The sequence below is a fragment of the Camelus ferus genome, chromosome 5, assembly GCF_009834535.1.
Source record: "Camelus ferus isolate YT-003-E chromosome 5, BCGSAC_Cfer_1.0, whole genome shotgun sequence".
Lineage (NCBI taxonomy): Eukaryota > Metazoa > Chordata > Mammalia > Artiodactyla > Camelidae > Camelus > Camelus ferus.
In genome coordinates this window covers 38842281-38855343 of record NC_045700.1, presented here as the reverse complement: position 1 = coordinate 38855343, position 13063 = coordinate 38842281, and the positions used below count along the sequence as shown (strand labels likewise).

General features: G+C 32.3%; 1 long non-coding RNA gene across 1 annotated transcript; it reads right to left on the bottom strand.

Annotated features, from left to right (window-relative positions):
• Positions 1-439: 439 nt before the first annotated feature.
• Positions 440-11824, bottom strand: LOC116663641. Its single transcript, XR_004319893.1, has 3 exons — positions 11692-11824; positions 4101-4309; positions 440-762 (listed from the first exon to the last, which is right to left on the bottom strand). It is a non-coding gene; the product is annotated as an uncharacterized LOC116663641 (long non-coding RNA).
• Positions 11825-13063: the final 1239 nt, after the last annotated feature.

Here is a 13063-nt window from a genome sequence, read left to right as displayed (position 1 = left end):
TTATTATTATTATTATTATTATTATTATTATTATTATTATTATTATTATTATATACTTATATATTAACACATAATGTAGAAACTTAAGAAGAATATTTAACTTTGAATGTATTGCCTCATGTATGTTTAAAATTATGAGAACAACCCTGGCTTAGTGTTAAAGTTTTATACTTGGACAACTCTTGAACTTATATTAATGTAAAGATTTCCTGAAATTCTTCTTCAATTTTGGCAAAAAATTTAATTATTTTTCAATGTATTACTAAAGAACATATTGTATGCCAGAAAAATGATTAATAAAAGTTGAAATCAGCTAGTAATTTCATTAAGTGAAATGGGAAATCAGTGGCGCAAAAGGTGAAAAGTAAATGCCTCTTTCATGTTCTCATTTAACTCATAAATAATGCAATTAGAACTTTGTCTTAAATGTTTATTGAGACCATGCTCTTTTAGGGAACTTTCAGACTTTTCTCTCCTTGTGCTTAAATGTTCAATTTCATTAATATAGACTTGGCATGAGTTATAAAGTATAAATATTTTACAGAATCAAAGATCTAAGAAGGGACTATGGAACAGTTGGTGTGTTTCTTAAAGTAGTTCCCTCCAAATTAATTTAAATTGGCTCTGGATTGAACACTGAAAATTTGCTTAAGGACCATAAGAAAAAGGTAATTATAAATGGCAGAGCATCCGACTTAGGGTAGCTGTCTGGTGGGGTGTTTGGTGTTCATCCAAGTTTTCTCTAACAACTTTATTAATTATCTGGAAGAAGAAATAAACAGCATGTTAATTAAATTTGCAGCTGATAATTGGGTAATGTTGCCAACTCCAATGCAAAAAAAAAAAAAATTGGGTTGATATATAATCTGAACCATAAGAAAACAAGAAAGAAATGACAAATATGATAGAGGAAAAGAAAAGAGTGAAGAATCCCAATCATAAATCCTTGAAAAGAATACATTAATAAACAATCTTAAAGATTTATATAGCTAGTAATATAACTAATAATTATAATAAATGTGATAGAAAATGTACATGACCATCTGTAATGCTTTCATATCTTAAATAAAGGGATCATCAATGATCAATTCAAGAAGGAAGCCATAACACAAAAGATTCATGAAATCTTGGTGGTTGCGATTTGGAGAGACCAATGTGATGACCAAGGTAAGAGTATTGTTTATCAAACTGAGTTACGTTTAGGCTTTCTTCTGTCTAATCTTCATTTGAACACTATTGTGAGCCTTTACACAGTCTTTACGTATTCTTGAAGGCTAACAATTGGGATTTTTAAAAAATCCTGAACTGTTTGCTTTTTGAATGACAACTGTATTATGTGCCATGTATCATGCAAACTATCAGGGTTTTTTGCTCACAAAGAATAGTTTCTGTCATATAGTTAAGCCTAGATAGCCATAAAATAGAAGGGAGACAAGGGGAAATAGCAGGTAAATAAAAACACTTAAGGACAAGTTTAAATAAAGATGCAGTTTTTTCTTTCCTCACTCTCCATAATCTAATCTCCTCGTCGTGACACCCACGTTACAGGAAGACTTCATGGATTAAACTCCCACAGTGTCTTAAGATGGGTCCTTTACACCACTCATCACATTACAAGTATATGTTTATTTCTGTCTCCCTTCACTGTATGGTGAGATTCTTAGGGATAGAAACCTCGTCTTCAACGTCTTTGTAACTTTCAGCATCTAGAGCCATGTCTGATACCTAATAAATGTTCACTGACTGAATACATGGCACATGATATTTTGGAAATCTCTCTTGGCTATATTAGCTCTGTGACATTGAGCAAATTTTTACCTCAGAGTCTCATTCTTATTCCTAAAAATGAAGAAAATAATACACTATTTTACATGGATTTAGATAAATCTTGCACATAAAAACCTATAAAAACCTCAGCTCCCCTCCCTTTTCCTTCTTTTTATTCCCCAGGAATCTTAACAAAACCAATCTGGGTAGAGATTATTCCTCTAAAACAAATTATTTCATTAAAAAACAATTTAGAATATTTATGAACATTAGTATTTTAAGGGAATAGATGCTTCTAAGAGAATTAGGCTTTATTATTAAACAGCTATAATGGCCTTATATTTTTTAATACTTAGTTTTTTCTCAAAACTTGTAGTTTTCTTTTTAGATTTTATCCAAATTTTATGTTGAACTCTATATGCATTGTTAAGTAGGTGTTAAGTGACTTACCTTGACTTCTCATAATGATAATATGTGAAAAGATCTTATGATTTATGTATTTGGGAATTTTAAGACAATTATTACTTAGAACACTATATGACCACTCCATAAAAATATACATCATCATAAAATAACTGCATATGGAGTATTTAATCCTGAACTTCTAACGATGAAAAGTGAAAGTAGTTACAATAATCATTATTTTCAATTTTATGTAGTTAAGTGGTTTTACACGAAAAATTAGCCTTCCAAATGACATAGTTATAATGCGTTAATGGTAGCATAACGTGTTACTACATTATGCAACATAATTTCATGGATATTATGTATGGCATTTTAGAAACTCATGTACTTATAGTTATTAGAGGATACTCAATTTTTTCAGACCACATTCTTCTTAACCCTATTACTTAATGTAATCCTTGAGTGGTTTCTCTGCCTTGATGAGGTCTTTGTATGGATTGTATAACCTGTTTTCTAACAGTTTAACTTACAGCTCCCCAATTTCTTCATTATCAACTTTTTGTCTTATTCTATTTCTGATGGAATATTTAGAATATTGTCTTAAACAGATCTTTAAGTCAAGAAGTAGTACTGATTCAATGTACATAATTTATAAAAAGTGCTTTGGTTTTGAAAATTGACTATGTAGTAAATCTAAAAAAATTTAGATGGAATTGGATATTTCTATCCTCATTAACACCAAAAATAGTGCTTTATTCCTCATAATTCATTTAATTCTTTAATAGCAAATTATTTATCAAAAGCTCAACATTCAGTTACCACTTCCTGAGCTACCTGCTTTTTGAGAAACCATGCACATAGTGGTTAAAAACCTTGCCTTAAAACAGAACTGAATTGAAATCCCAGATTTGACAGTTAATTCTTGTGTGGATTAAGGCAAATTAATTGCTCCTAAACTCAATTTCTTCACATGTAAAAGAAATTTAGTAATCATCCCTCCAAACATTTTTTTTTCTTAAGGATATATTGAAATAGAATAGCTAAAATCCCTGGTATATGGTAGTTCAGTACATGATAACAGATATTGTTATTCCAATTGATTCAGTGTGTCAGGTTGTAGTATTACAAAAGTAAATGACGAGTTCACAGTTTTATGGACCTAGGAGCTGAAACAATTAAATGATCAGGGAAGATTAAAGTCTTTGCCCTCAAGAAAAACCATATAGTGTCTGTCGAATAAATTAAAAAACTGCTTACAAAGATTTTTACTGCATTACCTTAAGTGGAACGCAGTGTGTTAATTTTTGTAATCAATATATAAGCAAAGTACTATAGATATTTGGGAGAAGAGAACTGAATGATTATGGTTGAGGAGGATGAGAAAAAGGTTTAGAGATTGGCATTTGGAGGATAAGTGGAAATCAAACATTTGAAGAAGGCTGGGGAAGTTTTCAAAGCAGAGAAAACTATGGACAAGGTCCTGAAAGCATTAAATTAATGAATGTTTGCAAGGTCAAGATTTCGACTATTCTATGAATGAGAGGTGTAGAGTTCAGGAAATAAAACAGTGGTGGAGAGTTATGCTGTGTTACATTGATCAATGAGACAGTATATGTGAATTTGTTTTCTGCAGAAAATGGGGAGATACTCAATTATCAGAATAATACCCCAAATTTAAAAGATATATTTCTGTATTTGCATGTGTACATGGAATGTTTGTCTGAGAGAACTATGGTAGCATTTTAGGTTCTATTCACAATAGCCCAGAACCTGCCCTCTAGCCTCTTACGGTATATTCAGACATTGATTGCAATAGATAAGTGAAGGACATATAGAAAGTGGTCTGACAATGATCAGCATGTTTGGGATGGTAAGTTAGAAGGAAGGTGATTCTTATGAGTGTTTGGATGGGGTAAGGAAGTACTTACAGTCTGAGAAGACCCACCAAAGGTGAGTGGGCAAGTGCCAAGCAAAGGATTTATTTCCCAAAACAGAAGTGATGGTGGCATTGCTCCCAGCTGCAGTTGCCTCTGTTAGCTAGTAACAAGCATGCCGTTTTTACCCCAGGTTTGTTCTCTTCACTCTTCTTCAGGCCAGTCTTTAAGTTTCACTTTACTTCTTTCCTCTTCTGCTTTTCCTTGGAAATAGGACAAGAAATGTCTCTGGTAAGAAGTCTGAAGTGGAGGGAGTGTCAACTAATAATATAATCAATGTAGGGTGTTGAGTCAGTATGGCCTTGGAATCAGAGTCCCCAAAACAGCTTCAGACTGGGCATGGTACTCAGCTGTTCTAAGGCTGAGTTGCCTCATCTCTGTAGTAAGGGTATTAATAACACCCCCTCTACAGTGTTACTCTGGGAATTAAACTCAGTAATGCATAGAAAGAACCTAGCACAGTTCTTAGCATATAATATGTGCTCAGTACAATTTAACCTTTATTGTTATTTTAGTGGTAAAGGCACTAGATTAATGCTTTTGGAAGAGCTAGTTTCTTCTGTCTTTGCTGGTTATGGACTGAATAAACTAGAGAAAGTCATTTAATACCTTTGACCCTTAGATCTAAGTCCATTAACATCTCACCCAGGTACTGAGAAAAATAGAACAGTGTGTAGGATATTGCCATTTGAACCATAGAAAGCTTTACAAAAGCAAGACATTATTTTCATCAATGTGTTGTTAATAGTAATAAAACCTAATAACCAAACTTATTTTGGGGTCACAGATTAAAGACTAGTTGTTATAGAGCTGGTTACCCTGGGGCAGCAGATGTCAGTACATGTTACTGGTTTAGTCAACTGAGATTTTAGAGTTTGTTATTACTCATAAACTAGCCTACCCTAATTTATACTCTGATTTTAGAACATGGTTGCCAAGCAAAACAGATTGTTAGTGTGGTTCTGTGGTATCTGCATCAGGTAGACACAAGTATTTATTTAACCAGAGGGGTGGATCTTAAAATATAGGGATAATTCATCAGGTTTTTTCACAGTCTAGTCTCCATAAAAATCAAATATTTATCTTTGCTTTTTTTCTAGTCTACTCAACCATCATAGCTGCCTTTTCAGTAAACTTATATTGGTATAAAAACATTTTAGATAGTGGGAATTTAAAATTGTCAGTGAAAATATATAAGTTAATATTCTTTTTATACCACTCTCTCATAAGCTAATTGCTTCAAATTCTTCTGTTAAAGAGGATTCCTTGACCTGCAATGTTGAGAAAAGATCAGAATAAATCTATGTTGATTCTATCACTTTGTGAGGCTCTGCTTCCATTGACAATTTCTATTTGAGCAGTTCTTTACCCACTAAAATGTTTTTAAATTCTTTAAACAAAATTATTTCAAAGAATGATGTTAAATCATTAACTATTATGTGAAAGTATTTTGTGAAACTATATAAAAAATGATTTGTCATGATTTGAAGTTTTTACAACTTTTTTGTTATTGTTGAAATATAGTTGTGTTAATTTATGGTGAACAGCATAGTGATTCAGTCATATGTGTGTGTGTGTATATATATATGTTCTTCTTCATATTCTTTTACATTATAGGTTATTAAATAATACTGAGTATACTTCCTTGTACTATACCACAGGACCCTGTTGTTTATCTGTTTTATCTATAGTAGTTTGTATCTGTTAATCCCAAACTCCTAATTTAGCATCCCGCTTTCCCCTTTGGAAACCATATGTTTGTTTTCTATGTCTGTAAGTCTGTTTTGTAAATAACTTCATTTGTCCCTTTTTTTTTTTTTTTTGGATTCCACATGTAAGTGATATCATATGTTATTTGTCTTTCTCTGACTTACTTCACTTAGTATGATAATGTCTAGGCCCATCCATGTTGCTGCAAATTACATTATTTCATTCTTTTTCATGGCTGAGTAGTATTCTGTTGCATACATGTATCACTTATTCTTTTTCCAGTCATCTGTCAATGGATATTTAGGTTGCTTCCATTTGTGGCTATTATAAATCGTGCTGCTGTGTACATTGAATTTTTTTTCAGATATATGCCCAAGAGTGGGATTTCTGGATCACATGGTAAGTCTGTTTTTAATTTTAAAAATTTTTTTAAGGAATCTCCATACAGTTTTCTAGAGTGGCTATACCAGATGTTCCTGCCACCAGCATAGGAGAGTTCCCTTTTCTCCACACCCTCTACAGCATTTATTGTTTGTGGACTTCTGAATGATGGCCATTCTGACTGGTGTGAGGTGATACCTCATTGTAGTTTTGATTTGCATTCCTCTGATAATTAGTGATATTGAGCATCTTTTCACATATCTATCGGCTATCTGTATGTCTTCATTGGAGAAATTCTGTTTAGGTTGTCTGCCCCTTTTTTTGGATTGGGTTCTTTGTTTTTTTGTTACTGAGTTGTATGAGCTGTTTATATATTCTGGCAGTTAAGCCCTTGTCAGCCCCATCATTTGCAAAGATTCCATCCCCTATGTTGTATTTCCATTTAGTTTATGGTTTCCTCTGCTGTGCAAAAGCTTATGAGTTTAATTAGGTCCATTTGTTTACTTTTGCTCTTATTTCCATTGCCTGGGTAGACTGCTCTAGGGGAACATTGCTAAGATTTATGTCAGAGAATGTTTTGCCTGTGTTTTTTTCTAGGAGATTAATATTGTATTTTGTCTTACATTTAAGTCTTTAAGCCATTTTGAACTTATTTTTTGTGTATGGTGTGAGGGAGTGTTCTAACTTTATTGATTTATATGTGGCTGTCCAGCTTCCACAACACTACTTACCTAAGAGACTGTCTTTTTCTCCATTGTATGTTCTTGACTTCTGTGTCGAAGATTAATTGTGTAAGTTTATTTCTGGGCTCTCTATTCTGTTCCATTGATCTATGTGTCTGTTCTTGTGCCAGTACCACACGTTTTGATTAGTTTAGCTTTGTAGTATTGTCTTAAGTCTGGGAGGGTTATGCCTCCAGCTTCATTCTTTTTTTTTTTTTTTTACAGTATTGCTTTGGCAATTCTGGGTCTTTTTTTGATTCTGTATAAATTTTAGGATTATTTGTTCTAGTTCTGTGAAAAATGTCCTGGATAATTTAATAGGACTGGTATTAAATCTGTAGATTTCTTTGGGTACTTTGCCCATTTTAATTCTTCCAATCCAAGAGCCTGGGATCTCTTGCCATTTCTTTAAATCTTCTTTATATTCCTTCATCAATGTTTTGTAGTTATCAGTGTGTAAGTCTTTTATCTCCTAAGTCAGGTTTATTTGTAAGCATTTTTTTAAAGGTTAACTATTACTTTTTAATCTGACGGTGTTTCCCCTGTAACTTAACATAAGCCTAAATAAATCAACATTTCTCTTGGAGAAAGAGCAACCCTTGAGATCTTCTGGGGGCCGTCTGGAAAATCTCAAAGTTAGTTTGAGGTCAGAAAGACTTGATTCAGAATTTGATTTTGGGAAGTTTGTCAGAAATGTCAAAAGGTTTAAAACACTTGATCATATAGAATCACAGGTCACTGTAAAAGAATATTTAATTATCTAGTCAGTCATAGTAACAAAGGATTTCAGAGGTAAATACAGAAGTTTACATAGTTGTAAAAAACAACAACAACAACAAAAAAACCCCAAAACCTTAGCTTTTTCAATATTGAAAAGACTTAGTTTTCCTAAATAACTAAATATCTGATTAAGATGACATGAAGCATGGAAATATTTTCCAAGGCACAGAATCTTTGTTTCCTAGGCAGATTACATTAAAGGTAAAGAAAGACCTTTTATAATATTTTAAGAGCAGACAAATAGTCTGAGAAATTTTGTGATTTTAAAAAAGAGAAAATTAAAAATCTAATTTTGCATCAGTACATTATTGAGATCATCTAAAAAACCCTTATAAATAAATCTATTCAATTTAGCCAGCTTTGACCTCACAACATAAAATTTCTTTCCCTTTTGCAGCTTTCTATATCCCTTTAGATGTTGTCTTATTCTTTTTCCTTTCTTGATGTTGAACCATTTTATTTTAGACATTCTTTTTCCTTAACAAAACACATCCTATATTCCTTGCATACTCTTCATAAAAAATACATCCCATTTTGTCTCCTACTTTGTATATACAAAATTGTTTTCCTTCACTCTTGTTTCTGTTAGTTCTAACTATTATTAACCTTTATTTTCCAGTGAAAATTAAGAAGTAGGCACTTTGTCATTAGCATCTGTAGTAGGTTAGTAAGTTTATAAATAGTGATAAAATTTATAACTTTTAGAGACATGTTTTTTATAGCACTATTTGTTGTAGTAAAAGACATTTATTAACAGATCCAAATATCTTTTGTCTCTTTATAAAAATTAAAAAGCCAAAAGTAGATAAATTTAAACTTATGTTTATCAGTCAATGCCTCAATACATTATTTGGAAAAAATCTAAATATGCTATGTATATCCATTATTTAGCTTAACTTAATATAAACTTTTATCTTACTTAAACATTTAAATTACTTGTTTTTAACATTTATACTTAGCTATTTGATGTCTAAACTCCATCATATTTTTCTTCTTGTAACAGATAGCATGAGCTTATTTGACTAGTAAACACAGGTAGAAAAAGTTGTGTTTGCATTACATTTAATATTTTTTGTTTGTTTTTCATTTTTCTGTTTTATTAGGTGGAATTGTTACAATTTGCACATATATAATATATTGCACGTACGTACATATACACAATATACTGCACATATTTTTAAAATTTACATGTGTGTACTGTTCATTGTTTCTAAGAACGTTTAAAGCTTTAGCTTTTTAAACTTACTCTTTCAAAAAACCAGCCTTGATTTTATAGATTTTTTTTTCTTATTTTTTTAAATGTCTAATTTATTTGCTTCCTGATCTTTATTATTTCTTTCCTTCTGCTGACTTTAGGTTTTGTTTGTTCTTCTTTTTCTAATTCTTTTAGGTGGTAGGTTAGGTTGTTTATTTGCGATTTTGTTTTGTTTTTTAAGAAAGGCCTATACTGCTATGAACTTCCCTCTTAGGACTGCTTTTACTCCATTGCATAGATTTTGTCTGGTTATGTTTTCATTGTCATTTGTCTCAAGGTATTTTTAAATTTCCTCTTTGATTTCATCATTGACTCTTTTTTTTTTTTTTTTTTAATAGCATGTTGTTTAGTCTCCATGGAATAATTCCCCCCGACCCATTTCTGTTTCTGTGGTTGCTTTCTAGTTTCACGCCACTGTGGTCAGAAAAAGTATATGAAATAATTCTTATCCTCTTAAATTTGTTGATACTTGTTTTGTGTTTGAGTCTGTGGTCTATCCTAGAGAATGTTCCATGTGTACTTGAAAAGAATGTATATTCTGTGTATTTTTTGGATGTAATGTCCTGAAAGTATCTATTAAGTCTAACTGTTCTATTGTCTCATTTAGGATCTCTGTTGCCTTATTGATTGTCTTGGGCAATCTAAAGATTTAATGTGATCCTTATCATGTTACCCAGGACATTTTTTTACAGAACTGGAAAAAACGATCCTAAGATTTATATGGAATCACAAAAGACCCAGAACTGACAAAGCATTATTGAAGAAAAAGAAGGAAGCTCGAGGAATAACCCTCCCAGACTTCAGACAATATTACAGAGCTACAATAATCAAAACTGCAATGGTACTGGCATAAAAACAGACATATGGATCAACTGAACAGAATGGCGAGCCTAGACATAAACCCACAGACTTACTGTCAATTAATCTTCAACATAGGAGGCAAGAATATACAACGGAGAAAACAGTCTCTTTGGCAAGTGGTGTTAGGAAGACTGGATAGCAGCATGTAAATCAATGAAGTTAGAACACTCTCTCATATCATATACAAAGATAAACTCAAAATGGCTTAAAGACTTAAATACAAGACAAGACACAATAAATCTCCTAAAAGAAAACATAGGCAAAACATTCTCTGACATAAATCTTAGCAACATTCTCCTAGAGCAGTCTACCCAGGCAATGGAAATAAGAGCAAAAATAAACAAATGAGACCCAATTAAACTCAAGCTTTTGCACAGCAAAGGAAACTGTAAGCAAAACAAAATGACAACCTATGGAATGGGAGAAAATATTTGCAAATGATGCTACTGACAAAGGCTTAATTTCCAGAATATATAAACAGCTTATACATCTTAATGACAAAAAAACAAACAACCCAATCCAAAAATGGGCAGAAGACCTAAATAAGCATTTCTCCAATGAAGACATATGAATGGTCAATAGACATATGAAAAAGTGCTCAATATCACTAATTATCAGAAATGCAATTCAAAACTACCATGAGGTATCACCTCCCACCAGTCAGAATGGCCCTCATTCAAAAGTCCTAAAATGATAAATGCTGGAGAAGGTGTGGAGAAAAGGGAACCTTCCTGCACTGCTGGTGGGAATGTAGTCTGGTGCAAGAATTATGGAAAACAGTAAGGAGTTTCCTTAAAAAAATTAAAAATAGACTTACCATATGATCCAGCAATCCCACTCCTGGGTATATATCCATAGGGAACTCTAATTTGAAAAGATACATGTACTCCAATGTTCATAGCAGCATTATTTACAATAGCAAAGACATGGGAGCAACCTAAGTGTCCATCAACAAATGAATGGGTAAAGAAGTTGTGGTGTGTGTATGTGTGTGGGTGTTACACACACACACTCACACAATGGAATACTACTCAGCCATACAAAAATAATAAAATGTCATTTGCTGCAACCTGGATGGACCTGGAGATTGTCATTTAAGTGAAGTAAGCCAGAAAGAGAAAGAAAAATACTATATGATATCACTTACATGTAGAATCTTAAAAAAAAAACACACACACAAATGAACTTATCTACCAAATAGAAATAGACTCAAAGACATAGAAAACAAACTTCTGGTTACAGGGAGGGGAAAATGGTGGGAAGGGACAAACTGGGAGTTCGAGACTAACTACTGTATACAAAAAAGATAAACAACAAGTTTATACTATATAACAGAGAACTATATTCCATATCCTGTAGTAATCTATAGCGGAAAAGAATATGAAAATGAATATGTGTGTATGTATGACTGAAACATGCTGTATGCCAGAAATTGACACAACATTGTAAAGTGATTATACTTCAATAATAAAAGAAAATGTTTTAAAAATATAAACAGATGATTCTAAATCACCTGTCACCTTCTGCCAAAAATACACTACGCTTTTTGAAACATGAAAAATGGACTAATAAAAATGTATTCATCAAATCAATTAGTTGATGCTCTCCCTTTCTTTTCTTCACCCAGAGGTTTAGATCATCTACCCCACACAAGAGGCAATCATAACAAAAGCTTCTATAGATGACCTGTTTATTGATCACCTAATAGCCATTCTCAACTCCTTTCTCCCGGTCTGTGCTTCACTACAGAGACTGAGAAGTCTAGCTACTTTCTTTCCCAACCTCCCGTGTAGATGGGAATAGTTTTATGATCAGTTCTGGCCAATAAGCTATTAAAGGACATCTGCTGTAAGCCTTCACAAATGAGTTTTCTTACCTGATACAAGAAGAGACACTCTTATAAAGTTCTCGTGCATGTCATTCTGCTTCCCACCTTTGGAAGTGTTTGTGTGATGACATCATGGTTAGAGTTGTAGCAGCTATCTGTGATCAACAAGTAATAAGTCAAAAACGATGAGTGTATTAAAGCAGAAGGATAAAAAGATTTGGGGTTCTTGATGATAGCACTGAGCTCATTATGTAACCGAGGGATAGCTTGAGTCCAGATTGCTCATCCAGCCAATAGTAAATGTCAAATACTGGCTAAGTAATTCAGTGTGTCTCAAACTTGCTGCTAGAGTGTAGTCACCATCAACATCATCTGGGAGGATGTAAAATGTAGACTCTTGGGACTTGCCTCAGACCTACTGAATCAGAACTTTAACAAGGTATCCAAGTGACTTGTATGTACTTAACGTTAAAGTTTAAGAAACCCAATTAAAGCCCTTGTAAGGTAGCCATGGTGTTATTGCAATTGCAAGTTATTTTAACTAACAGATCTGCTAAATTGCCAAGGTCCTATTGTACTATCTGTTGTTTAGTATATAGTACCCTAACCTTTAACACTTATTTCTCCACATTAGAATCACATAAATACTATACTTCTGTTTCTCAGTTTTTCACAGTTAAGAATTCATATAATTTTAGCTTTTCTTTCTGCTCTATTGTCTTTTGTTTTTACCTTCTTACCAGAAGAAAAAAGTTTTCACTCTATCCTTCCTCTTTCTTTAATTTCATTTATGAAGGGCCCATTATCAAATACTTATGTGTCTCTCTATATAAAATAAACATGTACTATAAAATATATATTTATATAAAACATATTAAATATACAACATATGTATATGTATGTATATATATAAAATCTACAGCTATATGCTAGTACTTCCATTGAAAAATTAAATAAGACATGGGTCTTGTAATCAAGATACTACTGTATGTTATTAAACAACTCATCTCTTTTATTGAGGAAACTGAAATATAAATTTTGATAAAAGGAAGAGAAATAAATGAAACTAGGACAATACTATGTCATAGTTAAGATAGAAAAAATAAATCCAGCCTCAAAGTCCTTAAATGCATTCCATGTAAGATTTTCACAAAAGACCTCATTTGCTTGTCAATTATTTAAATTAAAAAACTTGCCGTTTTACTCAAGAATCAAGATTAAAGATATATAGTACTAACAACAACATTTAGTTTTTATTCAGTGATATCTAAAAGATGTGGTATCTTTAAGAAGAATTTATTTTTATCCCTGAAAGTTTACACTATTTTAAATTCATAAAAGCTAATGATTTTGTGGGCTGGCCTGGAGCCTTCATCACAACCCATACATTCCAACTGACACATAGACAAATTCTGGGAGT